General features: G+C 43.6%; 1 protein-coding gene across 2 annotated transcripts in view; it reads left to right on the forward strand.

The window, feature by feature from the left end:
- Positions 1–1,112: 1,112 nt before the first annotated feature.
- The window catches only part of LOC109912795 (neurensin-1-like), a 39,723-nt gene continuing 24,080 nt past the window's right edge, over positions 1,113–16,755 (forward strand). The window contains exons 1-2 of one of the 2 annotated variants that reach the window (XM_048608396.1): positions 1,113–1,365; positions 3,446–3,512. The gene's annotated coding sequence lies outside the window, so the exon portion shown is untranslated. The remainder of the gene's footprint in view (positions 1,366–3,445; positions 3,513–16,755) is intronic. The other variant, XM_020512234.2, reaches the window with a different exon arrangement.

Raw genomic sequence — 16,755 nt, forward strand, 5'->3', positions numbered from 1 at the left:
GGATGTATTGCTAAAGTTGTACAAGGCACTGAACAGAGCACAGCTGGAATACTGTGAACAGTTTTGGGCCCCTTGACTGAAGAAGGATATGCTGGTATTGGATGCAGGCCAGAGAAGACTCACTAGGCTGATCCTTGGTATGAGCAGACAGTCTCATGAAGAGAGGTTGAGTAAGATGGGCCTGTACTCGTTGGAATTTAGAAGAATGAGACATGACTTTATTGAAACATTCAAGATTCTTAGGGGACTTGACAGGGCAGATATGGCGAGATTGTTTCCCAAATGGGAGAGACTAGGACCAGACAGTGTAATCTCAGAATATGTGGTCACCTATTTAACACAGAGAAAAGGCAGAATTTCTTCCCCAAAGGTTTGTGATTCAGTGGGGTGCATTAAATATGTTCAAGGCAAGATTGATAGATTTTGAGCAGTAGGGGAATGAAGGGTTATGGGAAAAGGCAGGAGAGGGGGGATGAGGATTATCAGATCAGCCATGATCTCAGTGAATGGCAGTGCTGACTAAATGGGCTGAATGGCCTACTTCTGCTCCTATGTCTTAAGGTACAATATAGATTATTGTTGCATCATTTGACTTTTACAGGATAGTAATGTAAATGCTCAACTGAAGCATTCAAAGGGGCAATGGATGATTGCTTGGATAGGAATAGTGCGGAAGAGTACCAGGAAAAGGCGGCAGATTTGCACTAGGTCATGCTGCCCCTTGAAAGAGCTGGTGCAGACACGATGGGTCGAATGGTCTCCTTCGCCCTAACAAATCTGTCATTCTGTGACATGAGGTGGGTGAGGGGAATGATGCCTGTTTTTGGAACAACACTGAGGAAGAATTCTCAGCTGTCAGGCAAGAAACGATATCTGGGAATTTGCAATCCTGCCCTAGTTAACTTCCAGTTTTGTTTGAACAGGATTCATTCATTGCATTTTCCCTTCGACTCTCAGAATAAAATAAAAGGAGGGGGGGAGGGGGGCATCGTTTTCCAATATAGGCGCCCACTTCTGGAAAGAAAGAGCCGAGGGGACAGGAATTGCATAACCTAATTAGTTCTGGTGCTTCCTGTACGTCTGCACGGTGTTGAGGTGGGCAGGAGGCATCAGCTGCTCAGTGTGTGTGTGTGTGTGTGTTTGTGTGTGGATGTGTTTGTGCCTGTGAGCGTGTGGATGTGTGAGTGCGAGTTTGGATGCAAATGTGTTCTCCCAGTGTGGAGCAGCCAGATTGCAGGTGCAGTCTGCCACAAGAAAGATTCATCTCCAGCTAGAGCCCAGGGCTGATCCTCATCTGGCATTTCGGGGCCGGTGGATGGAATCGCCGTGTTAGCCAGCAGTTTTAAAGCTCTTGTGCTGCAACAGGTAAAGCATACCGGAGAGTGAGAGCAAGAGCTGCCTCGCTCCCTCTTAAATTCTCTCTTTTGTTTGTCTTTGTCTCTCTGCCTGATCCCTCTCTCTCTCCATGTTTGTCTCTGTCAGTTCATAGCAGCGCCAGTCAAAACGTGGAAGTTTTAATTTTGATATCTGTCTGTAAAATAAGACAGCGTGAAAGGTATGCAGCTCTGAACTATATTTATTTTGATTTAAATCTATGCTTGTGGTTGAAATGATTTTTTAAAAATATTGCTTTCTATAGAAAGAGGTGGACAAGTCTTTCTGGATGGAGGTCTGAGATTTCTGTTCCTTTGTTTCTCATTTATTCCGGTCTATAATTCAGACTCTTCCCACTCACTGTTCAGTCTTGTAATGGCTTTTCAATTCTGTTTGAAAGGTTTCAGAAATTTCCAACATTTGCAGCTGATTTTTATTTTTACAATTGTTTAATGTCCTGAGGCTTTTTTGTCACTCTTGCCTTTTTTCATCATTCTTTATCTAAAGTTTCCGCCTTCGCTCCGGTCCCCAAAATCATTTTCTCTCCCAATATAACTCTTGTCCCTCCAAACTCTTTTTCACCCATTTATTCTCATGCCTCCCCTTGCCTCTCCCTGTCTTACTTCACATTCTTTCCTCTGTATCTCTGGGATGCATTGGCCTTCCACAGAACTGTGTCGTAAGACTCAGCAGAATCAAACCAGGGTTAAATGGATTAGATTATAGGGAAAGGTCACACTGACTGGACTTGTATTCCCTTAAGGACAGGAGATTGAACATTGATCTAATCAAGATGCTGAAGATGAATGTAGGAGCTGACAGGGTGGATAGAGAGAAATTGTTTCCTCTGCTTCTGGAAGAGACCAGAACAAGGGAAAGTAACACTTAAAATTGGGATAGGTGGTTTTGGGGTGATGTATTTAATCACACAATGAGATATCTAGAACTTGCTCCTTGCCAATAAATTGCGAGGCTGGGTCTATGGAAAATTCCAAAAGTGAGTGTAGATAGATTTTTATTTGGCACAGCTATTGAGGGATATGGAACCAAATTCAAAAATGCACAGGTTAAGTGAATTAGCCATGCTAAATTGCCCACAGTGTCCAGGTTAGGTAGATTAGCCATGGCAAACACAGGGTTATAGGATAGGGTAGGGGATGGGTTTGGGTGGATGCTCCTCAGAGTGTTGGTGTGGACATATGGTCTGAATAGCCTGCTTCCACATTGTAGGGATTCTATGATCTATGATCTATAAAGACAGGTTGATGGAGTTAGATCAGGCATGATCAAATGGAATTTTGAAAATATTCAGTTCTAGGGTGTGGGTGTCACGGCTGGGCTAGCTTTTATTCCCCATCCTTGATAACGCAGAGGACAGTTAGGAATCAACGATATTGATGTGTGCCTGGAGCCACATGCAGACCAGACCAAGGTTCCTTCCCTAGTGGTGTACAGCTTTCTTTTTGCATGACAATCAACAGTGGTTAAATGATCGCAATGAAGCTAAGATTTTTATTCCAGATTTTTGTTGAATTCAGATTTCACCAATTGCCATGGTGTGGGCTCAAACCCAAGTATCCAAAGCACTAGCCAGGTGCTGCCCACTGATGGCTGAATGGCCTCTTCTAGTATCTATGTAAGTTAAAGTTCAGGGTTTGTTAAAGATGATTTTCACCAAACTCCTGCACCTCTTCATTCATGTGCCTTTGCTGGCAAATGAAGGTGTTGGAATATCTAAACAAGATGTGTTTGTTTGGAAGGAATTAACTAACAAAGCCTAGCCTTAGCATTCACTGCATCCCAGCAACAGTTAAATCTGTCGACAGATTTGTGTTTGTACATTCTGTGCTGCACTCAGGTGCATGCCTCATCTCTCCTTCCTCTGTATTCAGCTCCACATGACACCTTTTCACAAATGATCTATTACATTTCTTCTTTCCAATGGCCTCTTGTTGATTTTGATTGCACTAATCTGCTCCTTCATTATTTCCATTTTAATTATGTCAATTGACCCCACCAGCTGTTTTTGCTTTGCTTCCTACTTCACCTCCACGTCTTTCTTTCTCTCCAGTTCTTTCTGATTGTCTCAGGGAACATTGTGGACTGAGGCCAGTATTGTGAATGATATTGAAAAGCAGGTATGTGATTTACTAAATTCAAAAAAGTACTCTTCAAAATTCAGGTTTGTAAATATATATAAAACATAGTGTCTGTTTTTGTATATGTGGGTTTTATTGATACTGACGTTTGACATAAGTATAATTGTCTGTCTGTATCTGTAACTCGATACATCCATCTAAGTGTGTCTGTCTCTGGCTGTCAAGTCTGACTCATTCACAGTTGCTCACACTCATTTTGTTTGAACATTTTGGCAATGAGAATCCTTCTGTTTGATAATTTTGGAAGAAACAGAAAACAGAAAATTGTATCTTATACTGGCACCAACTCACAGTAAAGATATGACAACCAAAATCTTTCCTCTTAGCAATATTTCCAGCAATCATCTGCCTCAATCTCATGATGTCTTGTCTATTTAACCCTTGCTTTCTGTGTGCATGCACAGTACAAATCTTTTAAACTTGATAGAGGTTCATGTCTCATACAGAGAGCTGAATGCACCATACACATCCTGGACAAGAATTTTTTGCTTTTGGGAAACATATTCTTTCAGGGAGTGAGAAGGATGGGGGTTCAAGTCGCAACTTTATCACAGAACCTCAGGTGGCACTTGCAGTCCAATAGGATAAAATGCTTCTGTCTCACATGAACATCAAACATGCCATAGTGCAACTTGAAAGAAGACCAGAGAAGTTGTCCCTGCCTAACATTTATTCCTTGCAAAACAATATTCAGCATGTGCACAAATTGCTGATTGTGCGTAAGTGGGTGTGACATATCCCTGCAGTGACAGAAATGAACACTGTAAAGCATGAGGTTGTTAAAATTATGGTGCTCAATTTCCATCATTTTGTTTTGCCAATATGCCTGGTCGACATTCTGTAGACCTCAGGGTGAATAGCGGCTCGTCTATCACTACTACCATTTGTCCTGTGCTGTTATCTGTACACAACATGCCTCATGTTCCCCAGCATGTGATGTTATGTCAGACCTACACAATCCTACAACAGTGCTTGATGCACATATAGAGTTAACCTCTAACCGAAGTGTGCTGTGTGTATCTGCTTGTCCACGGCACGTAAGGTTCTTTGCTAATCTGCCAATCAAAGTCTTTGTCTGCAGGATGCTACCATATTGATATGTATATAGTCCCCCTCTGAATATCAGAATATGTGTCAATTCAGGAAAACAGTCAAAACTGCACAACTGCTTCAAAATAAATCAGTCAAGTTATAAAACTTAAATTATGGCCAGGTGGTCATTCTGTCTAACATATTGCATTTCTTTTACATTGGGTAATAGGACAGAACTGTCAAGATTTGTTGATATGATATGTTGACCAGGAGTCGTGTCACCCTTTCATGTTCTGAATAATCTACAGTCAACTGAAGGCAGTTCAACAATCTTGAACATTTTTAGCATTAGGTTTATAACAATATGCAAACCATCAAAACCTATCTCTCTTCCTCAAGGAAAAGTCAGACTTGTTTTTTTACAGTGGAATCCCACCAGTTTGCCATGATATATCTGGAAGCTCCTAATTTCCGAAATGACTAGAATGCTGTCTGTGTAGAGATGTCTCCTTCTCATCCTAACCCAAACATCAAACTCCTATGTTTCTCACACCCTTTAGGAGTAGTGTCAAATTCCATCTCTTGAACCTGTCCTTTGGTCTTTCTTCCAATACAAGTCCTAAGACCTTAAGACATAGGAGCAGCAATTAGGTCTTTTAACCCATCGAGTCTGCTCCGCCATTCAAGGCTGTTAAGTTTTCCAACCTCATTCTCCTGCTTTCTCCCCGTAACCCTTGATCCCCTTGACAATCAAGAACCTATCTATCTCTGCCTTAAATATACTCAATGACCTGGTCTCCACAACCTTCTGTGGCAATGAATTCCATAGATTCACCCCTCTCTGGCTGAAGAGCTTTCTTCTCATCTCCATTCTAAAGCGTCTTCCCTTTACTCTAAGCCTGTGCCCTCGGGTCCAATCTCTCCTGCAAATGGAAATCTCCTTCCCAGTTATCTGTCTGTGAAGCTTCATGGGCTTATTTTCGTAAAAGGGGGAATTGTATAGAATGGCATTGCGTTTACAGCAGAGGAACAGGCCATTCAGCCCAACTTGTTTACATTGCTGTTTACACTCCACACAAGCATCCTTTCCCCACTATTTGTCTCATCCATTTGTCCAGTGAGTTTTTACTGCTTGGATTTGGAGCCTGAGTTTGGTCATCTTCTTAATTAATTCACATGTTCACAAGCGTGAAAACCTCAGAACATAGAACAGTACAGCCCAGGAACAATTCTTCCGGTTCCTGCCTAATACTGTTGTAATTAGCCTCCCCTTAGTTTAGCACTTTCACCCAAGGACCAATCTTACCCTTATCCATGACTATCCTAAAACTTACGGAATTATGGTCACTGATCCCAAAATGCTCACTCACTGAAATTTCAATCACCTGGCCAGGCTCATTGCTCAATACAAGGTCTAATACAGACCCTCCCCTAGTCAGACTTTCTACATATTGTTTCAAGAACTCTCCCTGGATGCACCTATCAAATTCTGTGCCATCTAAGTCCCTGATACTAAAGGAACCTCAGTGAATACTGGGGAAATTAAAATCCCCATACAACAACCCTGCTGTTTTACATTTTTCCATGATCTGTTTACATATCTGTTCCTCTATCTCCCCACTGATTATTGGGAGGCTTATAGCATAACCCCATCATAGTGGTTGCACCTTCCTTATTCCTGAGCTCTACACATAATGTCTTGCTGGATGAGCCCCCCAGGATGTCCTACCTTAGTCATCAGTACTGCAACTCCCCCACCCCTTTTACATCCTTCTCTATCATGTCTGAAACATCTAAACCCTGGAACGTTGATCTGCCAGTCCTACCCCCTCAAACAAGTTTCTGTAATGGCTACCACATTGTGATCCCATGTACAAATCCAGGCTCTAAATCCGTTATACTCTGCATTAAAATAAATACACTTCAGTCCACCAGTCCTGCTGTGATCATTACCTGGCCCTGCCTGTTCTTCCGACTAGATTTCCTTGATTTAGCTATTCTGTTCTCTACAAACACTCCACATGCTGACCAACTGCTCTGGTTCCCAACCCCCTGCCACAATAGTTTAAATCCTCCTGAGTGATACCAGCAAATTTCCTGCCAGGATATTGGTGTCCTTTCCAGTTTGGGTACAACATGTGCTTCTTGTATAGGTCCCACCTGCCTGGAAAAGATCCCAGTGATTCTTGAAGCTCTCGTTCCTACACCATCTCTTTAGCCACACATTCAACTGTATTATCTTCCTATTCCTGACCTCACAGGCATGTGGCATGGAGTAATTCTAAGATTACAATCTTAGAGGTCCTGCTTTTCAACTTCCTAGCTAATTCACTGAACTCTCTTTGCAGGACCTCATCTCTCTTCCTCCCTATGACATGAATATCAAAATGGACCACAACATTTGGCTGTTCACCCTCCCCTTTTAAATATCCTGTGCTCACTTTGAGACATGATGTGGAGGTGCTGGTGTTGGACTGGGGTGGACAAGATCAGAAATTACACAGCATCAGGTTATAGTCCAACAGATTTGTTTGAAGGTTAAAATAAACCTATAAACTGGTATCGTGTTATTTCTGACCTTGGTCACTTTGAGAAATCCTTGACTCTGGCACCAGGGAGGCAACTCAGCATTCTGGAATCTCGCTAGTGGCCACAGAAACACCTATCTGTGCCCCTTACTATTGAGCGCCCTATTACTACTGTTCACCTACACTTCAACCGTCCCTGCTATACGACAGAACCAACCATGGTGCTGCTGATCTGGTTGCTGCTACTGCTTTCCCCTAGAGAGGCCATTCCCCCCTAGTAATATCCAAAACAGTATTCCTGTTTGAGGGGGGGAATGGCCACAGGATCTCCTGCACTGCCTGCCCACGCTTACCCATCTTCCTGGTGGCCACCCAACTCTTCTCTGTCTGTGTAGCCCTTCCTGATGGTGTGACCAGCTCACTAAACATGCTATCTATGACATTCTCAGCCTCATGGATGCTCCATAGTGAGTCCATTGGCAGCTCCAGGCATTCCATGCGCAAATCAGGAGCTGCAGCTGAACACACTTCCTGTATACAGAGTCACCATGGAGACTGGAAGTGTCCCTGATTTCCCACATATCGCAGAAGGAGCATTCCACCAGGCCAAGTTCTCCTGCCATTGTGCACCTTAATGACTAAATAAACTTTACTAACCACAGAAATATAATCTACTGTACAGCCTTACCGTCGACTACTGAACTCAGATTTTTCACTCTTACTCTCTATTCCTACCAAACCACATCGAAAAAGGAAGTAGGTTATACTTTAACGTCCTCCTGACACTACTCACTCACCTGTAGACCTGGGTCTTGAGAAGCCAAGCCGACATCTCTTTTTGAGTGTAAAGTCACCCCTGGAGATCCACCTCTGAATTCAGTTCCACCGCCGACGTGCCCCCAATTCAGACTGACCCTACTCCCGCCCTGACTGACCCCTGCTCCCGCCCTGACTGACCCTGCTCCCGCCCTGACTGACCCCAGTCCCACCCTGACTGACCCCTGCTCCCGCCCTGACTGACCCCAGTCCCATCCTGACTGACCCCTGCTCCTGCCCTGACTGACCCCAGTCCCATCCTGACTGACCCCAGTCCTGCCCTGACTGACCCCGTTCCTCAGGTATTTATTCGGTATCTCTTGCCGCTGGTCAGCCCTCGGTTTGCTGTGCTGTGCTTCTGCACTTTTAACCCAGCCAAGTGAATATATCTTTTCCTTCTTTTCCTTCCTCCCTCACATATCCTTCTCCTTTCCCATCAAATGTATCTATATAAATGTATATGATCACGTTTCCTACTGCCACGTTATTTTAAGCTGTTGATGGAGACAGGCAGCAGTAATTTAAAGTCACTTCTTGTGTATTAACTATGGCGTAGAGAGATCTATCTCCAGCTCAGCAAAAAACTGAAGCCCAGAGTAATAAATACACAGGACATTGCAGTTTTATTTTTAGTTACTTGTCATGAAGCCAAAATAAAGACAGAGTAGAACTTGAACATGAAATAACTATAAAAAATAGGACCAACTCTGATTAAAGTGGTAGCACCTAATGTTTCAACACATAGAGTAGGTGGAGGAACATAGAGGACCAAAGCAGCTCAAAGCTTATCTCATAAATGTATGTCATCATAGATGTTAATATCAGCAAGAACTCCGTTTGGAGGCACTGTAGCCTATCTGGTGAGGTTCAATATAGTGTATTAATGTAGTGGGATATTTACTCTGGATCTAAATAGAGCTGCCGCACTTGGAGTCATAAAGTTATAAAGCACAGAAACAGACCATTCAGCCCAATCGTCCATGTCAGCCAGGTTTCCTAGACTAAACTAGTCCCGTTTGCCTGCATTTGGCCTGTATCCCTCTAAATCCTTCCTATCCATGCACCTGTCCTGGCCTTTTAAATGTTGTCATTGCACCAGTCACCATCACTTCCTCTGGCAGTTCATTCCATACACATACCACTGTCTGTGTGAAAAAGCTGCCTTCTAACTCTTTCCCCTCTCACCTTAAATCAATGCCGTCTAGTTTTGGACTCCCTTACCCTGGGGAAAAGACCTTGGGTTTTCATCCTAGCCATGCCCCTCATGATTTTATACACCTCTACAAGGTGACCCCTCATCTTCCTACACTCCAGGGGAAAAAGTCATGGCCTATCCAACCTCTCCTTATAATTGAAACCTTCCAGTCTCAGTAGCATCCTTGTAAATCTTTTTTGTACCCTTTTCAGTTTAATAACATCCTTCATATAGCAGGGTGACCAGAATTGTGCGCAGTGCTCCAAACAAGGCCCGACCAATGCCTTGTACAGCCATAACATAATGTCCCAATCCCTATACTCGGTGCTCTGACCGATGAAGGTAAGCATGCCAAACACCTTCTTTACCACCCTGTCTACAGGGGACTCAATTGTAAGGGGAATAGACAGGCATTTCTGTAGCCGCAAATGAGACGCCAGGATGGTACGCTGCCTCTCTGGTCGAGGGTCAAGGATGTCTCAGAGTGGGTACAGGACATTCTGGAGGGGGAGGGTGAACAGCCAGTGGTCGTGGTACACATCGGTACAAATGACATAGCTTTTAAAAAAGAAGGGATTGAGGTCCTAAAGGCAGAATACAGGGAGCTAGGAAGAAAGTTAAGAAATCAGACCTCAAAGGTAGTGATCTCAGGATTATTACTGGTGCCACGTGCTATTCAGAGGAGAAATGACAGGATATACCAGATGAATACATAGCTGCATAGATGGTATCAGGGGAGGGTTTCAGATTCCTGGGACATTGGGACCAGTTCTGGGAGAGTTGTATAAGTTGGATGGGTTATACCTGGGCAGGACTGCGACTGATGTCCTAGGGGGCGTGCTTGCTGGAGCGGTTGGGGAGGGTTTAAATTAATATGCCGGGGGATGGGAATCTCTGTAAGGAGTTGGAGAAGGAGAGAGCAAAGACAAAATAAAGGTAGAAAAGGGAATAGGAAAAGTGGTAAGCAGAGAAACCAACAACAAAATTCGAACAGGGCTATTGAGAAAAATAAGAGCGAGACAAACAATGTTAAAAAGACGAGCTTAAAGGCTTTGTGCCTTAATGCGCGGAGCATTTGCAGTAAAGTGGATGAACGAATCATGCAGATAGATGTAAACAGATATGATAAAATTGGGATTATGGTCACATGGCTACAGGGTGACCAGGGATGGGAACTGAATGTCCCAAGGTATTCAATATTTAGGAAGGACAGGCAAAAAGGAAAAGATGGTAGAGTGGCATTACTGGTTAAAGAGGAAATTAACACAATAGTGAAAAAGGATATTAGCTCTGACAATGTGGTGTCTGTATGGATAGTGTTGAGAAATACCAAGGGACAAAAAACATTTGACAGTGTCACATATAGGCCCCCAAACTGCAGTGGTAATGTTGGGAATGGCATTAAACTGGAAATTAGTGATGCTTGTGATGAGGGAATATCGGTGATCATGGGTGATTTTAATCTGCACATAGATTGGGCTAATCAAATTAGCCACAATGCTGTAGAGAAGGAATTCCTGGAGTGTGTACGGGATGGTTTTCTTGACCAATATGTAGGGAAACCAACTACAGAGCAGGCCATCTTAGACTGGGTACTGTGTGATGAGAAGGGAATCATTGCCAATCGAGCTGTGCGAGACCCCTTGGGGATGAGCAACCATAACATGATAGAATTTTTTGGCAAGATGGAGAGTGAGGTAGTTGATTCGGAGACTAGGGTACTGAATCTTAATAAAGGAAATTATGAAGATATGAGGCATGAGTTGGCCTTGATAGACTGGGGAGAGTTACTTAAAGGGATGACAGTATATTGACCATATTAATGATTTGGATGGGGGATCAAAATGTAACATCTCAAAGTTTACAGATGATACCAAGTTGGCTGGGAGAGTGAACTGTGACGAGGATGCAGAGATCCTTCAGCATGATCTGGACAGGCTGGGGAGTGGGCAAATCAATGGCAAATGCAGTATAATTTGGATAAATGTGAGGTTATTCACTTCGGAAGCAAAAGCAAGAAGGCAGATTACTACCTTAAAGGCTGTAAATTGGGAGAGGGGAGTGTGCAGTGGGACCTGGGTGTCCTTTTGCACCATTCGCTGAAGGTAAGCATGCAGGTGCAGCAGGCGGTAAAGAAGACAAATGGTATGTTGGCCTTCATTGTGAGAGGTTTCGAGTACAGGAGCAGGGATGTGTTGATGCAGTTATACAGGGCGTTGGTGAGGTCACACCTAGAATATTGTGCACCATTTTGGTCTCCTTTTCTGATGAAGGATGCTCTTGTTCTCAAGGGAGTGTAGTAAAGATTTACCAGGCTGATTCCAGAGATGGCGGGACTGACGTATGAGGAGAGATTGACTAGGTTAGGATTGTTTTCGCTGAGGTTCAGACAAATGAAGGGGGCATCTCATAGAGACGTATAAAATTCTAACAGGATTGGACAGGGTAGATGCAGTGAGAATGTTCCCCGATGGTGGATATGTCCAGAACCAGGGTCACAGTCTGAGAATTTGGGGTTGACCATTTAGGACGGAGTTGAGGAGACATTTCATCACCCAAAGAGTGGTGAGCCTGTGGAATTTATTATCACAGGAAGTAGTTGATGCCAAAACATTGAATGTATTCAAGAGGTGACTAGATATAGCACTTGGGGCAAATGGGATCAAAGGTTATGGGGAGCAACCAGGATTAGGTATTGAGTTGGATGATCAGCCATGATCGTGATGAATGGGCCGAACGGCCTTCTTCTGCTCCTATCTTCTTTGTTTCTATGTTTACCTGTGACACACTTTTCAAGGAACATGTAACTGCACACCTAGGACTCTCTATTCAACAAAACTTCCTGGGGCCTTATCATTAACTGTGTAGGTCCTGTCCTGGTTTGTTTTACCAAAATGCAACACCTCACATTTATTTGAATTAAACGCCATCTTGCTATTCCTCGGCCCACTGGCCCAGGTGATCAAGATCCACTTGGGAAATATTTTATGAGGCGGTTTCAAGGGGATTTATCTAACCTGTGCTATACATGACCTAAGAGGTTGGAGCAAGGTCATGTCTTCTCTACTACCCTAACCTCTCTCTTTATCCCATTTTCTTTCTGTGGTTCTCTCCTTCCTTTTGTGCATCACGATATGCACAATAGAAATCTGGAAGTTGTTTAGGGAGCATTTGCTACAGGTACTGGATAGGTTTGTCCCACTGAGGCAAGGAAAGGATGGTAAGGTGAAGGGACCTTGGATGACAAGACATGTGGAACATCTAGTCAAGAGGAAGAAGGAAGCTCCTTTAAGTTTGAGGAAGCAAGGATCGGACAGGGCTCTAGAGGGCTACAAGGTAGCCAGGAAGGAACTGAAGAATGGATTTAGGAGAGCTAGAAGAGGGTATGAAAAAGCCTTGGCGGGTAGGATTAAGGAAAACCCCAAGGCTTTCTATACTTATGTGAGGAACAAGAGGATGGCCAGAGTGAGGTTTGGGCCAATCAGGGATAGTAGAAGGAACTTGTGTGTGGAGTCAGAGGAGGTAGGGGAGGTCCTTAATGAATACTTTGCTTCAGTATTCATCAGTGAGCGGGACCTTGACGTTTGTGAGGACAGCATGAAACAGGCTGATATGCTTGAACAGGTTGATGTTAGGAAGGAGGATGTGCTAGAAATTTTGAAAAACAAGAGGATAGATTTGTCCCCTGGGCCGGATGGGATATACCCAAGGTTCCTACAGGAAGCGAGGGAAGAGATTGTTGCCCCTTTGGCACTGATCTTTGCGTCCTCACCGTCCATTGGAGTAGTGCCAGAAGATTGGAAGGTGGCAAATGGCATTCCCTTGTTCAAGAAAGGGAATAGGGATAATCCTGGAAATTACAGACCGATCAGTCTTACTTCTGTGGTGGGCAAATTATTGGAGAGGATTCTGAGAGATAGCATTTATAATTATTTGGAAAAGCATAGTTTGATTAGAAATAGTCAGCATGGCTTTGTGAGGGGCAGGTCATGACTCACAAGCCTTATTGAATTCTTTGAGGATGTGACAAAACACATCGATGAAGGTAGAGCAGTGGATGTGGTGTATATAGATTTTAGCAAGGCATTCAATAAGGTTCCACATGGTAGGCTCATTCAGAAAGTGAGGAGGCATGGGATTCAGGGAAATTTGGCTGTCTAGATACAAAACTGGTTGTCCAATAGAAGACAGAGGGTGGTAGTAGATGGAAAGTATTCAGCCTGGAGCTCGGTGACCAGTGGTGTTCCGCAGGGATATGTTCTGGGACCTCTGATCTTTGTGATCTTTATAAATGACTTGGATGAGGAAGTGGAAGGGTGGGTTAGTAAGTTTACCGATGACACAAAGGTTGGTGGAGTTGTGGACAGTGTGGAGGGCTGTTGTAGATTGCAGCAGGACATTGACAGGATGCAGAGCTGGGCAAAGAAGTAGCAGATGGAATTCAACCCAGAAAAGTGTGAAAAGATTCATTTTGGAAGGCCGAATTTGAATGCAAAATACAGGGTTAATGGCAGGATTCTCGGCAGTGTGGAGGAACAGAGGAATCTTGGGGTCCACGTCCAGAGATCCCTCAAAGTGGCTACCCAAGGTAATAGGCTTGTTAAGAAGGCGTATGGTGTGTTGGCTTTCATTGACAGGGGAATTGAGTTTAAGAGCTGTGAGGTTATGCTGCAGCTCTATAAAACTCTGGTTAGAGCACGCTTGGAATATTGTGTTCAGTTCTGGTCACCTCATTATAGGAAAGATGTGGAAGCTTTAGAGAGGGTGCAGAGGAGATTTACCTGGATGCTGCCTGGACTGGAGGGCAGATCTTATGAGGAAAGGTTGAGGGAGCTAGAGCTTTTTTCATTGGAGCGAAGAAGGATGAGAGGTGACTTGATAGAGATGTACAAGATGATGAGAGGCATAGATAGAATGGATAGTCAGAGACTTTTTCCCAGGTTGGAAATGACTATTACGAGGGGGCATAATTTTAAGGTGATTGCAGGAAGGTATAGGGGAGATGTCAGAGGTAGGTTCTTCACACACAGAGTGGTGGGCGTGTGGAATGCGCTGCCAGCAGTGGTAGTGGAGTCAGATACTTTAGAGACTTTTAAATGACTCTTGGATAGGCACATGGAAGATTGTAAAATGTAGGGTATGCAGGGTAGATTGACCTTAGTAGGATAATAGGTCGGCACAACATCGTGGGCCGCAGGGCCTGTACTGTGCTCTAATGTTCTATGTTCTATGTTCTATCACCTGATCTCTGGTTTATCAAGTATCTTGACTGTCTTGCCCTCCTCTGGTGAAGATACTGCATTTAGCTTTGAGCATGCTGGTTTGTCTGTCCCTCCTGATCTTTGTACTGACGGCTTTCCATAATATCTGTACTCCTCTAATTCCGGTCTCTAGAGCATTCTCAATCGTAACTGCTTTACCATTGGTGGCTGTGTCTTCAGTTGATTTGTTTCATTGACTCACAGGCTGTGGGCAGTGTTGGCTATGCCAATATTTGTTGTCCATCCCTAATGCCCTTGAACTATGTGAATTGCTAGACCATTTCAAATGGTCAGTTAACAGTCAATCACGTTGCTGTGGGCCTGGAGTCACATGTAGGCCAGACCAGGTAATGATTGTAGTTTCCTTCCTTAAAGGACATTAGTAATGTACCAGATGGATTTTTCACCGACAATTGACAATGGTTTTATGTTCATTGTTAGGCTCTTAACCAGAATTTCTCATTATTATTATTGAATTCAAATTCCACCATCTACTGTGGTGGGATTCAAACCCAGGTCCTCAGAATATTACCTGGGTCTCTGGATTAATAGTCTCTTGATAACGCCACTAGGCCATCACCTCCCTCAAAGCAGTTAAGCCCCAAGCTCTTGAATTCGCGCCCTGCACGTCTCCACCTCTTTAACATACTTCTCTATCTTACTTCCCTACTTTCGCCACAGTTTCTGTTGAGCCTTGGTGGAAGTGGGTGACCATGATAATTGAAGTGAAAGGTTAATGGTTTGACGCAGAACACATTCTCAAACTTACCATGTGTGGCAACATAAGCTGTTTTGTGTGGCCCCTACTTAGTATGGAAAGTCTCAGAGGCAGTGAGATCCCAGGTTCTCAAGTCAGGTGACAACTTACCTGCCTCAGTCCATAAGCATTTGTCCTCCTGAGGGTTTAAAAGCCTCCAAAATAAGTTGTAAAGCTGAAACCCACTGTCATCTCTAGCTAGAAGAGGCCTTGGAAAAGATTTAACTCTTACTTTGATCAAAGTTTGCCAACCTTTTAATGACAGCGAGCATCTTGGAGTTTCTAGGATCAGAGGACATAGTCTCAGAATAAAAGTGGTGCCAATTTAAGACTGTAGTGAAGAGGAATTTCTTCTCTCTGAGGTTTGAGAGTCTTTGGAACTCCATACCAAAACCCTTGTGTCTATTTGAAGCTGAGATCAATAGATTCTTGATCAGTCGGGGCATCAAGGGTTATGGGGAAGGGACAGGAAAGTGGCTGTGAGGAATGTCAAATCAGCCATGATCCTACTGAATGACAGAGAAGACCTGAGGGACTGAATGGCCTACTCCTGTTCTTACTTCTAATGGTCTTACAGTTACAAAGGATAACAGGAATTACTTCAGCTCCTGTGATATGAGTACTTTCAAGTCAGCAATAACAATTTGCCTTTGCATAGCACCTTTAACGCAGTGGAACACCACCAAGATGCTTCACATGTACGATCATCAAGAAAAAGCTAGCTAAATACACAAAGGAGAAAGGAATATATAGATTGGGGAAGGTGAAACAGTCTGAGAGGATGATCATGAAGAGCACAGCCACTGGTATAGAGCAGTGGGGCTGATTGGTTTCTTTCTGCCTGTGGGCATTATACTGGGGCAGTATAAAATTTGACATTGAGCAGCATAAGGATAGCTGGCCGAAGACTAGCTTAAAGTGTATAAAAGTTCGATGGAAAGAGGAAAGAAAGGTGAAGAGGTGTCAGCAGGAAATTCTGGAGCTGAGGGTTCAGGCAGCTGAAGGCATAGCCACCACTGGTGGAGCAATTAGAATCATTCCTATGAATTAGGAGGAGTAGGCCATTCAGCCCCTCATGCTGCTCCACCATTCAGTAAGATCATGGCAGATCAGATTCTAGCCTCAACTTTACATTTCCATTCGAATTACACAGTCGAAATGACTTGTGTCGTGACTCCCTTACTGAAGTCACCTGTAGCTATAGGAAGTGCAGCAAGAATGACTTAGAATTACTAATGCACACATACCACAAAATCCAAATGAGTTGCTCACACAGGTTGCTTGCACAATCTTGATAGTCTGATGGTTTTATCACCCTTCTTATAGGTTTCCCTTTGAAGAATATCTCCCTGACCTTCACAGGCAATGAAAAACCTATTAACAAAGCCTTCATATATTAAACTTCATAAATCTTAATCTTGTCCACACAAACATCGAGGCATTGGGGAAAAATAACTCTTCAAACAAAGACAAGTTATTACAAGGCAATAACGATGTCAGACTCCCCTGAAAGATGCAGCAACATACTCTGCAAGGCTAAGCCTAACAGTCAGTTTTGGAGCTCAGCCAAACATTCATGATGAAGCCGTATGGTGACTGTATCAATAACAAAACAATGAATAACTGGGCCAAT

Source organism: Rhincodon typus, chromosome 19 (assembly GCF_021869965.1).
Source record: "Rhincodon typus isolate 14 chromosome 19, sRhiTyp1.1, whole genome shotgun sequence".
Classification (NCBI taxonomy): domain Eukaryota; kingdom Metazoa; phylum Chordata; class Chondrichthyes; order Orectolobiformes; family Rhincodontidae; genus Rhincodon; species Rhincodon typus.